The sequence below is a fragment of the Nannospalax galili genome, unplaced genomic scaffold (assembly GCF_000622305.1).
Source record: "Nannospalax galili isolate Female #2095 unplaced genomic scaffold, S.galili_v1.0 scaffold265, whole genome shotgun sequence".
In the NCBI taxonomy this organism is placed as follows: Eukaryota; Metazoa; Chordata; class Mammalia; order Rodentia; family Spalacidae; genus Nannospalax; species Nannospalax galili.
This window is the reverse complement of record NW_008353747.1, coordinates 1728858-1735211: the sequence shown is the minus strand read 5'-3', so window position 1 is coordinate 1735211 and position 6354 is coordinate 1728858. Positions and strand designations below refer to the sequence as shown.

Below are 6354 nucleotides of genomic sequence, written 5' to 3'. Positions count from 1 at the left end.
TCCTAGCCTTCGGGAGGCGGAGGCAGGCAGATCTCTGTGAGATTGAGGCTAGCCTGGTCTACATAGTGAGTTCCAGACCAGCTAGGGCTACAGGGAGACCCTATCTCAAAAGCGCCCCCCCCAATTCCATATCAGACTGCCATTAAGACTTTTTAATTCTAAAACCAGGAAGAAAACAACTATTTCCCCAGCTTCTGTGCTGGTTAGTTTTGCCAACCTGACAAACTGAAGTCACCTGGGAAAAGGAAACCTCAACTGAGGTCCCAGATGGCAGATCTGCCCGTGGCATGTCTGTGAGGTGTTTTCTTGATTATTACTCAATGTAGGAAGCCCAGCCTTCTGTGGGCAGTGCCATTCCTGAGCAGGCTGGCCTGGACTTAAGAGAGAGAAGCAGCCGAGCAAGCCAGGGGAAGCAAGTCAGTAAGCAGTGTCCTCCATGGCGCCTGCCTCTGCTCCTGCTTGACTTCCTGCCCCGGTTCCCTCAATGATGGACTGTGGCTGGGAAGTATAAGCCAAATAGACCCTTTCCTTCTTGAGTTGTTTTTACCATAAGGACAGAAAGCAAACTAGGATAGCTTCTTTCTCTCTAGAAAAGGTGCAGAACAAAAATTAACAGACACAAAAACTGGAAAGTACGAATGATGGTTGACACAATAGCCATAATTGCAGTCTACCCTCACAGTGAGGGCACATGTTCTCTACCGTGGCTGGCACTGGCACATGCACTTAGAGAAACTACAATTTTATAATATCAGCTACTCAACACGAATTGCCACATTAATTTATACAAAAACTTAAATAATATAAACAAAACCAGAACAATGTAATCATCTTTTACAATGAACAGAATGTTTGATCTATGTAGTGTGTGTACGTGATTTTTTTTTTTTTTTGGTGTGTGTGTGTGTGTGTGTGTGTGTGTGTGTAAGACAAGCTCTCATTCTGTAGTCTTGACTTGGAATTAACTAAGTAGCTCAGGCTGGTCTTGAACTTGTGGCAATCCTCCTGGCTCTGCATCCCAAGTGTTGTGATTATAGGTGTGAATCACCACTCCCAGCTGATATATGCTTTTCTTTTATATTTATTTGTTTTATGGGGGGACACATACTGCACATGTGTAGAAGTCAGAGGACAACTCTCCAGATTTGGTTCTTTTTTCCATCATACGGGTACTGAGGATGGAACTCAGGTCTTGAAGCTTGAAGCTTTAGGTATTGTGGCCACAAAACTAGAGTCCCCATTATTCTTAACCGACTGAGCCATCTCACCAGCCTGCTGGGTGCTTTTAAAACCCAAACCATTGGGACCATCTCCAGTCCCACTGCTCAAAAAAATAAAAAATAAGAGTATACACTCCAAGCTAGGCGTGGTGGTGCACACCTTTAATCCCAGCACTCAAGAGGCAGAGGCAGGCGGATCACTGTGAGTTCCACACCAGCTGGTGTTACAGGGAGACTCTCCCTGTCACAAAAAGACATTACAAAAATAAATAAAAGAGTATACACTTCAATATTTATAAGGCTTTTCAGTGTAAATTATGTCAAAATTTCCAACTATATTAAAGCTTTTAAATTTGATAAATAAGATATACTATTCCTGTACATGTCTTTTAATCTGTAAGCAGAAAAATCAGTCTTTTAAAAAAAACTAGGTAAATATGAATTTCTTACATTGCCTAACTTGAATTTTTATTCATTCCCAATTAAGTTGCCACTGTAACATATGGTAAGATTTAAGATGAGTTGCTTAAAACTAAGACTACACAGGTTTAGTGATACCAAGGATTGAATCCACAGCCTCATAAGTTCTATGTAAGCATTCCACCACTAATCTACACTCCCAGCCTTTTTTATGTTTTTGAGACAGGGTCTTCCTAAGTTTCCTAGGCTGGTCTCCAACCCACAAACCTCCTGGCTCTACCTCCTAGTCGCTGAGATTACAGGTGTGTGCCCTACCCCCTACTGAGGATTAATAATATCTTTTTTAATTTTTTATTTATTCTTTTACTTTATGTGTATGGGTGTATTGCCTACATGTGTGTAAGCACACCTGTATTGTGCACTGCCTGCATAGGACAGAAGAGGGTGTCCTGGAGGTAAGTATGGTTCTTAGCCACTATGTGGATGCTGGGATTTGAACGCGGGGTTTTTTGTAAGAAGAGCTAGTGTTCTTAACTGCTGAGCCATCTCTCTAGCCCCAATATTTTAAATAAAACAAACAAACATCTTTCTTTCCAGACAGAGGTGCTGGCATGTGTCTATAACCCCAGTTACCTGAAAGTCTGAGGCAGAGTGATCTAGAGCTGAAGATCTGCCTGATTTCACAAACAAATGGAACAAACCCAGCATACCCAGTGATTTCCTCCAAAGGCTTAGTTAATCAAAAAAGACAACTGAAAAGATCATGGCTTTAATAGTTACTTTTAACACTTAAAATTAAAGCTGATTTCATTACCTGCCTGACCTTATCCTGTCAACCTACCCCTGTAATTAGTCATGTTCTACTTCACTCCCACAGGAAGCATTTCTCCCACTGGCCCATTAAGTTCAAGAAGGATGTGGTAGGTGAGAATGAGAATTCTATCTAATACATGTGCAAGAATGAACTTCAAGAAATGACTAAGAAACTGAGGACTAACGGCGTGCAGAAGAAAGAATGCAAGGGCAATCACTTAAAGATAAACCTTAGGTATTGTGGCCACAAAACTAGAGTCCCCATTTATTATTTGTTTTGCCCTGAAAACAAATATTAAAAATGTCAACACTGAAAATGAACTTTAAAACTTGCCAAAGTATATGTATGTATTAACCCTCAGAGAGACTAAGACTGGCTCCCAACTCCCTAGCAATCCACAACAATGCACCAGAGGAACAGACTCTTACTTCGACTACTTGAATTTGTTTTAACTACTTATAAAGAAAAACATTTTTAAAATCACCTTTCTAGATATTTCAGTAGTTTCCAGTTTCAATTATAAATGACTTCTGCTCTTCTTCTTGGTTTCTCCATGAAGGAACTAAAGAACACAGGAATTTTCCTTAACTTAAAATTATTTATTTATTTAATCTTGTCTCATCTTACGTGCATGAGTGTATTGCCTATATGCATGTAAGTGCACCCATGTCAAACAATGCCCACAGAGGTCAGAAAAGAGCATTGGATCCCCTGGAACTGGAGTTACAGATGGTTGTGAGCCACCATGTGGGTTCTGGGAACCAAACCTGGGTCCTCTGAAAGAGCAGCCAGTGCTCTTACCTCTGAGCCATACCTCCAGCCCCTTTATTTATTTATTTTTTTAATTTTTTTAGTGTATGAGTCTTTTACCTGTATGTAAGTGTACCACATGTATGCAATGCCTGTGGCGACCAGAAGAGGGCATCTGATCCTCTAGAACTGGAATTACGGCTGACTGTTAGCTGCCATGTGGGTGCAGGGAAACTAATCCAGGTCCTCTGCAAGAGTAGCTGGTACTCTTAACTGCTAAGCCATCTCTCCAGCCCCAAATTTTCCTTAACTTAATCAAAACGGTTTTAAATTTAAGAATCACGAACCAAGGAAACATGAAAATACACACACACACACACACACACACACACACACACACACAAATCTTGGTTCATGTATGCAGAATAAAACAAATATAAAGAGGGCCTTCTTAGTCAGTAATCCTAGGGTCCCTAGAATGACCCTGTGTAGGCCTGAATAATGGTCCTCCAAAAACCTCTATGTTCCAACCATCCCCATACTTGTGAATGTATGAATTTACATGGTTAAAACAGACTTTCTGTGGAAGTGGCTAAATTAAAGATTTTAAAATGTAGAGGTGGTCCTGGGGTTTCTAGGACAGTCTGATTCAATGCAATGCAAAGCTTCCATACAGTAAAACAGAATGGGGGGGGGCAGAATTAGGAGTAGGAGCTAGGATAGTTTCCCATGCATTACATTTTTTAAGTTCTATGAGATCTGGTAGGTTTTATCACCATTAACTGAAGTCACAAAAAACAATTACCAAAGAGGGTTTAAATTGCTGTGTCTTTCTATTATTACCCACCTCTATGAGAACTGCCAGCACTTAAGAGATCTTTGGGGGGAAATGCAACAGATATCAAAACAAAGGAAAAACATGATTTTAGATAAAATAAAGAAAGCTCTTTGAGAGGCTGAAACAGAAGGACTGAAGGTGCTGGGCTTGATCTCAAACCAAAAAAGAAAAAGAAAACCTTTCGTTTCTACCTCCTACATAGAGCTGACAAAGCTGTGAAGTCGAGACAAGACAGGAGCCGCCAATCTGAGGTGAGAACAGAACTAGGTGACGTTCCAGGGATGTAAAAAGAAACAGGTTTATCTACACCAAAGAAGCAGCCAGAGCTGGCAGGCACATGCTCAGGTACTCTGACCTGTATCACGATATAGACCTGAACTCTCAACTCCTGCCTTGCTGGGACAGAAATCTTGAGAACAGCTTTTGACTTCTTGGCTTTTCAAGACAATAGAATTCTAACAATGCTTCAGTTTTTGGTATGAAAGGCTGTCTCTTTTATCTAGGAGATAAGGAATATACAATGTAACACTGGAAACTGCCAGAAAATGAAAATACCTTATTTTCTTATTTATAGCTTCTATACAGACTGCACTCACTTTCTTTTATCAATAGGTGGTAGGCTTGTATCTGTCAGGCAAAATGCTGATGGTTTAGTAAAACAACTACATGCAGACTAAGACAGTGAAAAGAAATTTTAGGCAACGTTAGATGGACAAACTAGTAAAACTAGTGAAACTGCCAGACTGAAAGAAAAAAGAATTTATGTAAAACTAGCTAAGTAGCATATTTAATGGATGTCTTAGAAAATCTGGTCTCATAGTTTGTTTCTTCATTGCTGTGACAAAACACTCTGACCACTACCAACTTGGGGAGGCAAGGACTTATTTATCTTACATCGCCCAGGTCACAGTTCATCAGGAAGCCCAAGGTAGGAACTCAGGGCAGGAACCTGGAGGCAGGAGCTGGAACACAGGCCTGGAACACTGCTTCCAGCTAGAGACAGAGGTTCAGGTCCCCACTGTTTGCTGACCCTGAGGAAATACCTTCAAGAAGATTTCACCACAATGATGCTGGTCTCTTGTTACTTAACCAGCATCAATTGTCCCAATAAAGCAAAGGTTTTACTTCATGTTCTGGTCTCTTAGCTTAATCACAGCTCATTCTTCAGCCCCAGCCAACAGAACCCACAGATTCTCAATTCAAAACATCACACAAACAGCCCTGATAGTCTCTGTTTCCCTTTGAACCTTCACAAGCCAGGCCTCCATTGTGCACAACTCTTTCAGCATAACTGTTCAAGCTCCACAGCAACAAACTCTAAGCACTCAATGGCTTTTCCAGCTCAAAGTTCCATATGCTTCCACAATCCTCCTTAAAACACTAAGGTCAGCTCTGTCACACCAATACCCCACTTCTGGTACCAATTTCTGTCCTAGTTTGTTTCTTCATTGCTCTGACAAAATACTCTGACCACTACCAACTTGGGGAGGAAAGGGCTTATTTATCTTACATCTCTTGGGTTACAGTTCATCAGGAAGCCCAAGGTAGGAGGTACTCAGGGCAGGAACCTGGAGGCAGGAGCTGGAACACAGGCCATGGAGGAACACTGCTCACTGGCTTGCTCCCCTGGCCCCTGCTCAGCCTGCTTTCTTATGCAACACAGGCCCACCTGCCCAGGGGTGGTACCACCCACAGTGGGCTGGGCCCTCCCACATCACTCAACTATCAAGAAGGTGCCACATGGACATGGCCACAGGCCAGCCCAATGAAGGCAATTCCCCAATTGAGGCTCCCTCAAGTCAGGTGTGTCAAGTTGACACTAAAGCTATCCAGCACATCTGGACATATATATTTACATATGCCCTAGGAGAAGAAAATTTTTAAAAAAATATTATGAAATCCTAAATCCCCCCTTTTTACATCTTAGCAGATAAAGGAGCTTTTAATAAAACATATTATGCTTAGGAAATGAAAAAAACCACTCTAGGGTCTGGTCTTCCTAAATTATCATAAAGTTAGGCCTGTCAAGTGAGCAAGTTCTATGTCAGCAATGGCATAAACCAGCTTTTTCAAATGAATCCCAATACACAATTTTAGTAGTTTTCTTTTCTACTCTATATTTTATTCCCCATTATTTACAATGGATTTGTCAACAACCAAAATAATAGAATTTTAAATATTGCCCTTTCCTTTCTTTCTAATAGAGCTCATGCTAATGCTACTTTTCTTTTCTTTTCTTTTTTTTTTTTTTTTGGAGACAGGGTCTCCCTGTAGTCACAGCTGGCCTGAATTCACTGTGGAGACCAGGCTGT

At 41.1% G+C, this 6354-nt stretch overlaps 1 protein-coding gene across 5 annotated transcripts in view; it reads right to left on the bottom strand.

Moving 5' to 3' along the window:
* Sik3 (SIK family kinase 3) overlaps positions 1–6354 on the bottom strand; it is a 260278-nt gene that overhangs the window by 79813 nt on the left and 174111 nt on the right. The gene's annotated exons all lie outside the window — the stretch shown is intronic.